Source organism: Oncorhynchus keta, chromosome 29, assembly GCF_023373465.1.
Source record: "Oncorhynchus keta strain PuntledgeMale-10-30-2019 chromosome 29, Oket_V2, whole genome shotgun sequence".
In the NCBI taxonomy this organism is placed as follows: Eukaryota; Metazoa; Chordata; class Actinopteri; order Salmoniformes; family Salmonidae; genus Oncorhynchus; species Oncorhynchus keta.
Genome location: NC_068449.1, coordinates 11,785,556 through 11,800,490, shown reverse-complemented (window position 1 = coordinate 11,800,490; position 14,935 = coordinate 11,785,556). Strand labels below are relative to the sequence as shown.

The following is a 14,935-nucleotide window of genomic DNA, read 5'->3' as shown; positions in this document are numbered from 1 at the left end:
ATGTCGTTGAGTGACCCAGCCAGAGCCCGGACTTGAACCCGATCGAACATCTCTGGAGAGACCTGAAAATAGCTGATGCTCACCATCCAAACTGACAGAGCTTGAGAGAATATGCAGAGAAGCATAGGAAACTCCCCAAGCTTGTAGAGTCATATTGAAGAAGACTCAAGTCTGTCATTGCCGCCAAGGGTGCTTCAACAAAATACTGAGTAAAGGGTCTGAATACTTATGTAAATATAGTTCCATTTTATTTTTTATACAGTTGCTAAAGTTTCAAAAAACTTGTTTTTGCTTTATCATTATGGGGCAGTGTGTGTAGATTGATGAGGTGAAAAATGATTTCATCCATGTTAGGCTGTAACGTAACAAAATGTGGAAAAAGTCAAGTGGTCTTGTCACGGCGTCCTCCTGGAGATGACTGGACCAAAGCGCAGCGTAGTGAGTGTACATTTCTCTTTATTTGAATGAAACATAACAAAAACAAAACAAGAAACAAAGAAACGACCGTGAAGTTTACAAGGGCTATAGTGCCACTAACAAAGATAACTTCCCACAATAACAAAAGGGGAAAAGGCTGCCTAAGTATGATTCCCAATCAGAGACAACGATAGACAGCTGTCCCTGATTGAGAACCATACCTGGCCAAAACATGGAAACACAAACATAGAAATCAGAACATAGAATGCCCACCCAAATCACACCCTGACCAAACCAAAATAGAGACATAAAAAGGCTGTCTAAGGTCAGGGCGTGACAGATCTGAATACTTTCAGAATGCACTGTACATAGACATCGTTAGTGGGAAATGGGAGGATGGAGGATGAGGGATGGAGGGTGGAGGATGGAGGATGAGGGAAGGGGAATGGAGGATGAGGGAAGGAGAATGGAGGATGGGGGATGAGGGATGGGGATGAGGGATGGAGGATGGGGATGAGGGATGGAGGATGAGGGATGGGGGATGAGGGATGTAGAAAGAGCAAATTGGCCAAAGAGTCATAACATGATTTTCAGACACAAGGAGTTGCAGACAGGCAAAATAAACACATCTCTGTGGCGGGGTGCTGTTCTATTCTGAGACCCGATACATTGAGTGACCTCTGGCCGACATTTGTGTCCAACAAAAAGACACTTCCTGTCTCATCCTCATCTCTTGCCTCTTATTCACTCTGTATTTACTATATAAGGATGCCAGCCGAATGACCCTGTCCTTCATTTCAAGGTCACTGCAGTTTTAGCTGCCTGACAGATGTAATTCACAGTGAACGAAGGAATGTGTTGGGGGCATTAGTGCACTATAGTAATAGTAGAATTAGGATAAGGTCTATTGTTGGATTGTTTGGCAAGTTTGGAAACAAACACACGCACACACACACACACACACACACACACACACACACACACACACACACACACACACACACACACACACACACACACACACACACACACACACACACACACACACACACACACACACACACACACACACACACACACACACAAACAGACAGACAGACAGACATAAACAAACACACAGCACCGCCCCTCCCACACATACACACATACACACACAAGCACACACAGTCATTGTCAGGGCTGTTGATCACAAGGTAGTGCGTCAGTGTCTCTCTCTATTGTATGGATGGGGTTCTGAGTGGGGCCCTCCTAAATGCCATTCATCACTCTGACATGTACTTCTCTGGCCTTTAAAGCTCTCATTGGACTCTTCTCTCTCACCACACACTCAAACTATAGACCCCTCATGGAGTCTGTAACACTTTGCTGCACTGATGGAAGTTTATGTTCTGGAGTTTGGGGGAAGTTGCCATGGTGATGCCAACTCTGTGTGTCTCTTTGTGCTGGAGGATATAACTGGCAGCCAGTGGTCTCAAGATAGAACCAGACAAAATTACATAAAAAATGGGCAATAATAATGAACGCAATAAAATGTGTTCTCTCTCTCTCTCTCTCTCTCTCATTGAAAACATCTCTTAGTAAATGTTTAATAGTGATTATGTAAGGCCTGTAGTACATAAACAGTATTCAGAAGGGGATGTGGGCATCTGGGAGAAGAAACAAGATGGAGTCCAGCAGGACTCTCTGTATCAATAAATAATCAAGACACTAAAATGACACTAAAATGAGTAGGAAATCATTTACACCCAGATCTGCCCAGAGGATTCAAATGAGAATGTGAAGATCGAGTGTTGAAAAATGATCTCTGTGTATTCAGAACACAAGGACTCTGACTTGAATCAGGAATATTGTTGACAGGGCTGTGGTAAAAAGGAGTAGATATTCAGCCATATCTCTGTTTGCTAGACAGTAGTCTTATCTCTTCCTGTTGACACCTCAAAACTATTACAATACAGCATGTTTCATAAGTCAAAATACAACATTCATATGCCCACACGGGTCCTACTTGGTTCAGACATGAGGTTAGATATAGGCTAGGATTAGGAATAATAGACCTGACTGCATTCTGACTGCATACTGTATATACTTCTCTCAGACCTACAGTGAAACCCCTGGATAGACCCTGATCAACAACCTCTCCCTCAACATGGGCAAGACAACGGAGTTTATCGTGGACTACAGGAAACGGAGGGCCAAATTCCCCCGTTCACATCAATGGGCCTGTAGTGGAGCGGATTGAGAGCTTCAATTCCTTGATGTCCACATCGCTAAGGACCTATCATGGCGATCTGAGGGCATGACAACCCCTATTCCCCCTCAGCAGGCTGAAAAGATTTGGTTTAGGCCCTGAGATCCTCAAAAAGATCTACAGCTGCCCCATTGAGAGTGTCTTGACTGGCTGCATCAGCGCTTGGTATGGTAACTGCTCGGCATCTGACCGCGAGGCGCTATAGAAGCATTTGCCTATGTGAGGCTGTACATGTGCAAAGCAGGTGCTCATTCAGTGGTAGCCCCTAGCAACCAAGCCCTATATTTACTTAGAATAACAACTTCCTCGATAATAATATATAATATATGCCATTTAGCAGACGCTTTTATCCAAAGCGACTTACAGTCATGTGTGCATACATTCTACGTATGGGTGGTCCCGGGAATCAAACCCACTACCCTGGCGTTACAAGTGCCATGCTCTACCAACTGTGCTACAGAAGGACCAGTCAAGTATGACTGAAAAATGAGTTTGTACCGTCCTGGGTGGAATACATGAGGAACACATTCAGATGTGGTGTGATTACAGTAATGTGGCCATAGGGATTCCAATCATGCTGTGCCAGTCTGGCTCACCTGTATAGCGATGAGAATATACAGTATGGAATGATGTTCAAAGCTGTTTGACCTGAGCTTTCGGAGATGATACTGTGGATTACGGGGTGTTTAGTATTCCGTATTCTGCTTCCACTGAGGAAGACATACACTAGTTTAGAAGCTTTCAATGGGTGAAAAAGTGTGTTTGTCCAAATGGGGTTTGTATCGGGGGCTCCAGACCATTATAGCATCACAATACATATGCTGCATTTGACTACAGAATTACTGTCATCTGCTTAAAGGAAGAAGTATGACTCTTGAAGTCATCTTTGACGTATTCTTGGTCATCTTGAAGACAGCTGTTGTGGTTTGTATCCAAAGTGTTTGTAGGCTACTCACAGTTCCCTCCATGACCATGACAAAACCACACATCACTGACCCCCCGTGTTTCTCAGCTCATTGGTCTACAGGTTAGAATCACAGACAGTGAGGATGACTGTGTGCGTGAATCTGCCTGGCTTGTTAGCCTGAGGCTACAACAGGTGTTCTGTAGCACTGTGGTGTGGACAAAATAACATGATGTGTAATCTATCTTTGTTGCTGACAAAAGACATGTGTGGAGATGTGTGAGGTTGACAGCCCTGGGGTGCTAGTACAACTACTAGTGTTCAGGTTTTGGTCATCGCCTCTTATAAAATACATAAGCACAAAGTTGTTCGCAAACTGCAACCCCCCCCAAACGATTTGTTCTTGAGTTCGAGTTTGTTGAAGAGAGTTTTGGTTCTACAAAGCTGTTGTGTCCATCATAACATTCAACAATCAATTAATTGCAGTCATTCTTGCACCATGCGATCAATTATCAGTTCTTCTCTATGCTCATGATCTATTTCCCTGAGTGCATATGATAGACAGTTGGTGGTCGGGGCACATTTGAGCCGGAGGAGAGTCTATAATCCTGCTGTTGGACTCATTGCGGCCAGCACTAGCAGGTCAAACGAATTACTAAAATGAACGAGTCACTCAGATTGTTATTTATTTTTTAAACAGACTCTCGAGTCAGTAAAAAGAGTTGTTAAAATCTAACAAATTGTTTGCTAACTGCACATCACTATAGTCCCCCAGTTGGATTAGTCAATCGCAGGTGGCATAGAGCCCAGACTGTTCCTGGCCCTGTGGCCCCAGCCGGAGGAAGGTCGCTCAGAGGCACATTCCATCATGCTGAGAGACCTAGCCATGGGCATGGTGGTGGCCCTAGGACAGAAATGGCATGGCACCGGCCTCAAGCCCCCTCCCCTTTTGGCTCCCTTCTCCCAGGCTGCGGCCATCACTGCCATCCAGTCACTTCTGGGGAGAAGGAACTGCTGGAGATGCAAAGTATAGAATTCATCTGCTCTACAGTGGTGGACAAGGTGCAGATTTCGAAGCCCACGCCGCCAAGCCCCTCCCTGTGGAAAATCTTCTGAGCCCATCGGCTCCACCTGACCCACATTGCCCCCTCCGCTCGTAGAGCGGGTCACATGTGTTCTCTGTCTGCAGACTGTTGTAGAGGTAACCAATGCAAAGGGAAGGGATCACTGCTGCTACCTCTCTTTCCTACCAAGGTGCATGAATTGAGGAGCAAACTGAAGCCAAAGTGCATTGGGTTCTACTTTTAGCAGTAGAGGTAACCAATGACAACCTCGGGGGGAAGAGAAGGACAGAGAGGACGTGAAAGCAGGTGAGTTACACTGACAGAGAACGAAGCGTTTGGTCTTAAAAGCTTGGTGTAGTAGAGCCCATTAACTGGTCAGTGTTTGGTCTTAAAAGCTTGGTGTAGTAGAGCCCATTAACTGGTCAGTGTTTGGTCTTAAAAGCTTGGTGTAGTAGAGCCCATTAACTGGTCAGTGTTTGGTCTTAAAAGCTTGGTGTAGTAGAGCCCATTAACTGGTCAGTGTTTGGTCTTAAAATCTTGGTGTAGTAGAGCCCATTAACTGGTCAGTGTTTGGTCTTAAAAGCTTGGTGTAGTAGAGCCCACTGGTCAGTGTTTGTAACCAAAGGTTTTCCCCTTCTTGGTATTTACAGAGGTTGTTGCCATCCGACCCAAGAAAGGATCAGTCCGTTGGGTTCTCCAAAGGATTTTCAAGTCAGCGTGCTGCTGTATCTGCACAGATGGAGAGGAGTGAACAAGAAGCAGCTTTAAGTGCTGTACTTCAAGCATTGTGCTAGAACTCAACTCTTGACAACTTCACTAATTGGCTACTTTATTCAATTCTTTACTTTTTGCATACATTTGCCTTTATCTTTGACATTATTTTGTTATGTTTCTCTCCTCTGTTGTTTGTTATCTGCGTGGTCTTGAACCACTCCAAACAAGAGGCTGCACTGAGAATAGTAACACAGAAAACACAACAAATCATCGGCTCAGTTTTATTGGACTAGAACAACAACAACGCTCTCACTTTAAAACGTGCCCCTATAACCAGTGTATTAACATGGTACAGTAGTTACATAGGCAAGTACAGTGTAACTACACATTTAGGCAAATAATAATAACTACCAAATGTACAGTGAACATGAATCAAAGCTCCACTTCATGAAATGAGCCAATTAACTCCTCATTTATTGCGTAGCAAACAAGACAAACGACCTCATCCCAATCAAGTACAAATGTCTCTTCCCCTGAAATAGTTCAGCAGTGTTGTGCCACCAGACACTGAATAAACTGAGCTCAATGATGATTGGACTGTTTCACCTGTCAAGAACTCCTTCCAGTGCATGAATGTCTCATTATGCGTTCATATACACTTGGTTTTGTTCACCCCTCAGTACATGCAAATGAAGCAACTATGCCGTCTGTACTCTATGATATCTGCAATCTTACGTCAAACTTCGGCCACAGTCAATCAATCTTTGTCCTACTGCACATGTATCAACAAGGCCAGCAGACAAATAGCTTTGTAACTGAATAGGTGTCAGTATATTCAGATGATCCAGCAAATGAACTCCAGATAGAATGGCTGAGTGAATGTGGCCTGGACTCTGTGGAGGAGGGTCATTTTGTCGTAGACGCTATAGAAGGACAGTGTTCCTGCATTGTGGTCTAGGTCTAGCAGTCAAACCTCCAAGACTGATCACTTCCCCCAAAACAAACACTCATTACCATCTCCTTTCCTGCTGATTCCTTTATATGAGACAGCTATACAAACCCAATTCCAGCTCCACTCTACCTCCCAGTATCAGGCTCCAGACAGAGCCTCTCTACACAGCACCTGCTTAAAGAAGGTACATCTGTCTGAATGATCAGGATATAACTGAACCTTAGAACTAATGGTCACCTTTCTATTTTCCTCAGACAGACACAGGTGCTGTTGTGCTGTATTGGGATCCAACGTCAGCTGGCAGGAGTCTGAGAAGATGAAAAATATAGTGGTTAAAATCACTTGATTAAAAGTCTGTCTGTCTGTCTGTCTGTCTGTCTGTCTGTCTGTCTGTCTGTCTGTCTGTGTGTCTGTGTGTGTGTGTGTGTGTGTGTGTGTGTGTGTGTGTGTGTGTGTGTGTGTGTGTGTGTGTGTGTGTGTGTGTGTGTGTGTGTGTGTGTGTGTGTGTGTGTGTGTGTGTGTGTGTGTGTGTGTGTGTGTGTGTGTGTGTGTGTGTGTGTGTGTGTGTGTGTGTGTGTGTGTGTGTGTGTGTGTGTGTGTGTGTGTGTGTGTGTGTGTGTGTGTGTGTGTGTGTGTGTGTGTGTGTGTGTGTGTGTGTGTGTGTGTGTGTGTGTGTGTGTGTGTGTGTGTGTGTGTGTGTGTGTGTGTGTGTGTGTGTGTGTGTGTGTGTGTGTGTGTGTGTGTGTGTGTGTGTGTGTGTGTGTGTGTGTGTGTGTGTGTGTGTGTGTGTGTGTGTGTGTGTGTGTGTGTGTGTGTGTGTGTGTGTGTGTGTGTGTGTGTGTGTGTGTGTGTGTGTGTGTGTGTGTGTGTGTGTGTGTGTGTGTGTGTGTGTGTGTGTGTGTGTGTGTGTGTGTGTGTGTGTGTGTGTGTGTGTGTGTGTGTGTGTGTGTGTGTGTGTGTGTGTGTGTGTGTGTGTGTGTGTGTGTGTGTGTGTGTGTGTGTGTGTGTGTGTGTGTGTGTGTGTGTGTGTGTGTGTGTGTGTGTGTGTGTGTGTGTGTGTGTGTGTGTGTGTGTGTGTGTGTGTGTGTGTGTGTGTGTGTGTGTGTGTGTGTGTGTGTGTGTGTGTGTGTGTGTGTGTGTGTGTGTGTGTGTGTGTGTGTGTGTGTGTGTGTGTGTGTGTGTGTGTGTGTGTGTGTGTGTGTGTGTGTGTGTGTGTGTGTGTGTGTGTGTGTGTGTGTGTGTGTGGTGTGTAAACGGAAGGTTGCAGTAAACGGAAGGTTGCAAACCCCGAGCTGACAAGGTACAAATCTGTCATTCTGCCCCTGAACAGGCAGTTAACCCACGGTTCCTAGGCCATCATTGAAAATAAGAATTTGTTCTTAACTGACTTGACTAGTTAAATAAAGGTCAAATAAAATAAAAAGTCAGTGTTTACTCACATTCTAAGAACTCCTCTCTAGTCTTGGGCTCAGCAGGGTGGTCAATCTGAACTTGAATCACTGTGGAGACAGACAGGCTAGTAAATACTGTATCACAGGTCCACGTTATTCATGTCCACTATCAAACAATATACAGGTAACTAGAGGGGGATATATGGGGATTGGTTGATGAAATGACCAGCCATTTCATTAGATAAACTTTACCCATATCTATACATATATCTATATCTAACGCTCTAGGCGACCAGTTTTGATAGCCTTTAGCCGCACCCTCATACTACTCCTTCTCTGTTCCGCGGGTGATGTGGAGGTAAACCCAGGCCCTGCATGTCCCCAGGTACCCTCATTTGTTGACTTCTGTGATCGAAAAAGTCTTGGTTTTATGCATGTCAACATCAGAAGCCTCCTCCCTAAGTTTGTTTTACTCACTGCTTTAGCACACTCTGCTAACCCTGATGTCCTTGCCGTGTCTGAATCCTGGCTCAGGAAGGCCACCAAAAATTCAGAGATTTCCATACCCAACTATAACATCTTCCGTCAAGATAGAACTGCCAAAGGGGCGGAGTCGCAGTCTACTGCAGAGATAGCCTGCAAAGTAATGTCATACTTTCTAGGTCCATACCCAAACAGTTTGAACTACTAATTTTGAAAATTACTCTCTCCCGAAACAAGTCTCTCACTGTTGCCGCCTGCTACCGACCCCCGTCAGCTCCCAGCTGTGCCCTGGACACCATTTGTGAATTGATCGCCCCCCATCTAGCTTCAGAGTTTGTTCTGTTAGGTGACCTAAACTGGGATATGCTTAACACCCCGGCAGTCCTACAATCTAAGCTAGATGCCCTCAATCTCACGCAAATCATCAAGGAACCCACCAGGTACAACCCTAACTCTGTAAACAAGGGCACCCTCATAGACGTCATCCTGACTAACTGGCCCTCCAAATATACCTCCGCTGTCTTCAACCAGGATCTCAGCGATCACTGCCTCATCGCCTGTATCCGCCACGGAGCCGCAGTCAAACGACCACCCCTCATCACCCTAAAACACTTCTGTGAGCAGGCCTTTCTAATCGACCTGGCCCGTGTATCCTGGAAGGACATTGACCTCATCCCATCAGTTGAGGATGCCTGGTCATTCTTTAAAAGTAACTTCCTCACCATTTTGGATAAGCATGCTCCGTTCAAAAAATGCAGAACCAAGAACAGATACAGGCCTTGGTTCACTCCAGACCTGACTGCCCTCGACCAGCACAAAAACATCCTGTGGCGGACTGCAATAGCATCGAATAGCCCCCGTGATATGCAACTGTTCAGGGAAGTCAGGAACCAATACACGCAGTCAGTCAGGAAAGCTAAGGCCAGCTTCTTCAGGCAAAAGTTTGCATCCTGTAGCTCCAACTCCAAAAGTTCTGGGACACTGTGAAGTCCATGGAGAACAAGAGCACCTCCTCCCAGCTGCCCACTGCACTGAGGCTAGGAAACACGGTCTCCACCGATAAATCCATGATTATCGAAAACTTCAATAAGCACTTCTCAACGGCTGGCCATGCCTTCCGCCTGGCTACTCCAACCTCGGCCAACAGCTCCGCCCCCCGTAGTTCCTCACCCAAGCCTCTCCAGGTTCTCCTTTACCCAAATCCAGATAGCAGATGTTCTGAAAGAGCTGCAAAACCTGGACCCGTACAAATCAGCTGGGCTTGACAATCTGGACCCGCTATTTCTGAAACTATCTGCCGCCATTGTCGCAACCCCTATTACCAGCCTGTTCAACCTCTCTTTCATATCGTCTGAGATCCCCAAGGATTGGAAAGCTGCCGCAGTCATCCCCCTCTTCAAAGGAGGAGACACCCTGGACCCAAACTGCTATAGACCTATATCCATCCTGCCCTGCCTATCTAAGGTCTTCGAAAGCCAAGTCAACAAACAGGTCACTGACCATCTCGAATCCCACCGTACCTTCTCCGCTGTGCAATCTGGTTTCCGAGCCGGTCACGGGTGCACCTCAGCCACACTCAAGGTACTAAATGATATCATAACCGCCATCGATAAAAGACAGTACTGTGCAGCCGTCTTCATCGACCTCGCCAAGGCTTTCGACTCTGTCAATCACCAAATTCTTATCGGCAGACTCAACAGCCTCGGTTTTCGGATGACTGCCTTGCCTGGTTCACCAATTACTTTGCAGACAGAGTTCAGTGTGTCAAATCAGAGGGCATGCTGTCCGGTCCTCTGGCAGTCTCTATGGGGGTGCCACAGGGTTCAATTCTCGGGCCGACTCTTTTCTCTGTATATATCAATGATGTTGCTCTTGCTGCGGGCGATTCCCTGATCCACCTCTCGCAGACGACACCATTCTATATACTTTCGGCCCGTCATTGGACACTGTGCTATCAAACCTCCAAACGAGCTTCAATGCCATACAGCACTCCTTCCGTGGCCTCCAACTGCTCTTAAACGCGAGTAAAACCAAATGCATGCTTTTCAACCGATCGCTGCCTGCACCCGCATGCCCGACTAGCATCACCACCCTGGATGGTTCCAACCTTGAATATGTGGACATCTATAAGTACCTAGGTGTCTGGCTAGACTGCAAACTCTCCTTCCAGACTCACATCAAACATCTCCAATCAAAAATCAAATCCAGAGTCGGCTTTCTATTCCGCAACAAAGCCTCCTTCACTCACGCTGCCAAGCTTACCCTAGTAAAACTGACTATCCTACCGATCCTCGACTTCGGCGATGTCATCTACAAAATGGCTTCCAACACTCTACTCAGCAAACTGGATGCAGTCTATCACAGTGCCATCCGTTTTGTCACTAAAGCACCTTATACCACCCACCACTGCGACTTGTATGCTCTAGTCGGCTGGCCCTCACTACATATTCGTCGCCAGACCCACTGGCTCAGGTCATTTACAAGTCCATGCTAGGTAAAGCTCCGCCTTATCTCAGTTCACTGGTCACGATGGCAACACCCATCCGTAGCACGCGCTCCAGCAGGTGTATCTCACTGATCATCCCTAAAGCCAACACCTCATTTGGCCGCCTTTCGTTCCAGTACTCTGCTGCCTGTGACTGGAGCGAATTGCAAAAATCGCTGAAGTTGGAGACTTTTATCTCCCTCACCAACTTCAAACATCAGCTATCCGAGCAGCTAACCGATCGCTGCAGCTGTACATAGTCTATAGGTAAATAGCTCACCCTTTTTCACCTACCTCATTCCCATACTGTTTTTATACTGTTTTTATTTATTTACTTTTCTGCTCTTTTGCACACCAATATCTCTACCTGTACATGCCCATCTGATCATTTATCACTCCAGTGTTAATCTGCAAAATTGTATTATTCGCCTACCTCCTCATGCCTTTTGCACACATTGTATATAGACTGCCCATTTTTTTCTACTGTGTTATTGACTTGCTAATTGTTTACTCCATGTGTAACTCTGTGTTGTCTGTTCACACTGCTATGCTTTATCTTGGCCAGGTCGCAGTTGCAAATGAGAACTTGTTCTCAACTAGCCTACCTGGTTAAATAAAGGTGAAATAAAATAAAAAATTAAAAAATACATTCATTTGGTCCTATCACAAATACATGTCATGCAGTTATTTCATGTCTAGTAGTATGTAATGCAGTTATTTCATGTCTAGTAGTATGTAATGCAGTTATTTCATGTCTAGTAGTATGTAATACAGTTATTTCATGTCTAGTAGTATGTAATGCAGTTATTTCATGTCTAGTAGTATGTAATGCAGTTATTTTATATCTAGTAGTATGTCATGCAGTTTGAGGTATTATTCTATGCAAAATCTTGAAATGCATTTTACCAACCGTCATCAGATATCTTGTCCATTTCCTCCTTGCATATGTCTTGTTGTCGATCTTTCAGTTCAGAGACTGATGTCTTCAAATGCTTAAAGGAGATAAGGCCTGAGATCCAGGAGAGACACAGAGAACTGGAAACTCTATAGAGAGAAGTAAAAGTATTGAGAAAGTTAGATGTTAATGTAATACAAGTACATTTAATTGGTCGAATAATCTAAATAGACATTTGGAAATTATTTTGTGAGGTATATCTAAATTAGTGATGTCACCTGGAGGAAATGGATGTGATCCTCTGTGTGTGAGAGCTACTTCAGCTCAGCATCTCTCCTCAGCTCAGCATCTCTCCTCAGCTCAGCATCTCTCCTCAGCTCAGCATCTCTTCTCAGCTCAGCATCTCTTCTCAGCTCAGCTCAGCATCTCTTCTCAGCTCAGCATCTCTTCTCAGCTCAGCGACCTCCTGCTCCAGGAGTCCTTAAGCCCGACTCACTTCAGCCTTGTCCTGGGCTCTGATCAACTCCTTTACCTCAGAGCGTCTTCTCTCAATGGAGTGGATCAGCTCAGTAAAGCTCCTCTCACTGTCCTCCACTGCTGCCAGTGCAGAGCGCTGTTTGGACACACACAAAGAGAGTAGAAGGGTCCATGTCAACCAGCCCATTCACTTCGCTCTCACCAGAACCCCAGACAGACTGGAAATGTATGTATATATGCATGTACTGTATGTATGTATATATAATGTAAATATAGATGACCCCAACACTCACCTTCATAGAGTTCACAACCTGTATCTCCTTCTCTCTATCCTGGATTTTATTCTGGGATTCTTGATTTTCTCCCAGAACTGTTTCTGCAGAAAAATATTAAATTAATTTAGCCATTTATTACATCCTACTCTGTATTTCTACAAAAACTAGAAAATGAAATTTTCCAACTATTTGCATTCAAGCATGTCATGTTTGAAACATGTTTATGCCCTGCATGGACTTAATGAGATGCAATGTATTCCTCAAAGACACATTTAGTCCTAGCAACAGTGATTGAATGTTTATCTACTCTATGTACTTTGACATTTCAGTTGTGTCACAGTAGTAGACAAAACATTTCCTTATAGTTATGAGGCAAGGGTAACAAGAGTAATTATTATTAGACTGTTTAAATGCAAATATGTGATATCTAACAGCAGAGTTCCATTCTTACCTGTTTCTAAGTCCTCTCTGCTGCAGCTGACACTGTATCATGGCCTTTATGTTCATCCTTCATACAAAAATAACAGCTACACTGCTGAACGGTACGGCAGTAAACCTCCAGTATTTTGTCATGACGAGAACAGATCTTCTACTGTGGTTGTGTGGAGGCTTTGACCAGCTTGTGTTTCTTTAAGGGAGCTACTTCACAGTGAGGCTGGAGGTGAGTCTCACAGTAAGAGGCCAGACACACTCTCCCAATGCCGAAATCACACTCCACATCTCCAGGTCCAACATAATAGTGAGCAGGAGGAGAAGCTTGGAGTTATTCTGTCGTCTTCAGTTTCTCCACCAATTCAGCCAGAAGAGTGTTTTTTTTCCACAGAACGGGCCTGGAGATGAAGCTTTCCTTACACTGGGGGCAGCTTGGAGATGAAGCTTTCCTTACACTGGGGGCAGCTGTAGACCACCTTAGAATCATCCTGGTCGAAGCAGCCGTTAATACAGCCCATACAGTAGCTGTGTCCACAAGCAATAGTCGCTGGATTCTTCAGTAGATCCAGACAGATAGAACAACTGATCGAATCCATAGCCTCTGTCATTTTCAAACACACACCAACAAACAGCAAGAGTACCAGATAGCTTTATGTTTCGTTTTCCTTCAAATGTTTCTTCAAAGGAGTAGGAGTGGCTTGTGTTCTGTCAACGGTGGCTTCCTGATTCTGTTTGTGAACTCAGATTTAGCTACCAGTTCTGGCCAGCAGAGGGCACAAGTCGCCTGTCACTGTCAGAGTGACCATTCTCGTCAAACTGGCCCTTTTGGAGATATGTGAGTTCATAAAGAGCTACGCATTTTAAACGTTTTAATTGTACTGTAAGTGCTATGGATTTAGTTACAGCGGAATTTTTGTTTTGTTCGTCAGACTGAATATTGTTCAAAGAGGAGCGACACAGGAGGAGCGCTTCTATAATTTAAATGTAGTTGATTAGAATCTGGATGTTTTTTTCCTGTCTTTTATTAACTAGCAAAGTGTAAATAAATGTTCATTCGGGTTGGGCGTGAGTTTCTGCTTGAATTTGGTTAAAAGGACGATACATTTTTTGTTCATTGTTTGAGAATTTGTTTGCAATATCTCACACTGTTTTTTCTCTTATATATTATTCTGAATTGAAGACATGTTGTCCTACTCTGAGTAGTATGTAATGTATAATGTAATACTATTAGTTGAATTGAGAAATCGCATTATGGTAGCTCTTCCAAATGTATTTAACTAGGCAAGTCAGTTACGAATACATTCTTATTTAAAATGACGGTCTAGTGGGTTAACTGCCTTGTCAGGGACAGAACGACAGATCTTTACCTTGTCAGCTCGGGGATTCGATTTATATGGCACAACGTTCTAACCACTAGGCTACCTGCGCCAATTATCTGGCGTCTAAATAATTGCATAACGGTGAAATGTTCATTAAAGTCATAGCCTACTAAGCCGTGACGCAAGGCTCGCTACCTTGACTAGATCCTAGAGACGCAGATATTGGAGTCAGATTGATAAATGTCGTTTATTATCATATTCAACATAATTTCAACACTTCTACATAATGGTTGGATAATTTCCATCCACCTACAGTAATATATGCATAATTGTTAAGGATCTACACTGTTGCATGTTTAATGAAAATCACTGTATACTACCTGACAATCTCACAACAAAACTGATTTCAGTTGAAATGTGTTAAGATATTTAGGGAAAAGTCAGTCTGCAACTTCAGTCATGCATGTCAGAAATCCACAGTCAAGGGACAATATACTGTATATATATATATATACACACAGTACCAGTCAAAAGTTTGGACACACCTTTATTTGTACTATTTTCTACATTGTAGAATAATAGTGAAGAAATCAAAACTATGAAATTACACCCATGGAATCACGTGTTAAACAAATAAAAAAATATTTAACATTTGAGATTCTTTAAAGTTGCCACCCTTTGCCTTGATGACAGCTTTGCACACTTGGCAATATCCCAATCAGCTTCATTAGGTAGTATCCTGGAATGCATTTCAATTAACAGGTGTGCCTTGTTAAAAGTTCATTTGTGGATTTTTTTCTCCTTCTGAATGTGTTTGAGCCAATCATTTGTGTTGTGACAAGATAGGGGTGGTATACAGAAGATAGCCCTATTTGGTAT

The 14,935-nt window shown here is 44.1% G+C and overlaps 1 long non-coding RNA gene across 2 annotated transcripts; it reads right to left on the bottom strand.

Annotated features, from left to right (window-relative positions):
• Positions 1-460: 460 nt before the first annotated feature.
• Positions 461-13,451, bottom strand: LOC118362133 (uncharacterized). Of its 2 annotated transcripts, XR_008086087.1 has the most exons (7): positions 12,757-13,451; positions 12,324-12,406; positions 11,832-12,166; positions 11,569-11,702; positions 7,739-7,798; positions 6,537-6,607; positions 461-5,362 (listed from the first exon to the last, which is right to left on the bottom strand). It is a non-coding gene; the product is annotated as an uncharacterized LOC118362133 (long non-coding RNA). The 2 variants fall into 2 exon arrangements; XR_008086086.1 differs by lacking the exon at positions 461-5,362 and having other exon boundaries at positions 5,615-6,607; positions 12,757-13,447.
• Positions 13,452-14,935: the final 1,484 nt, after the last annotated feature.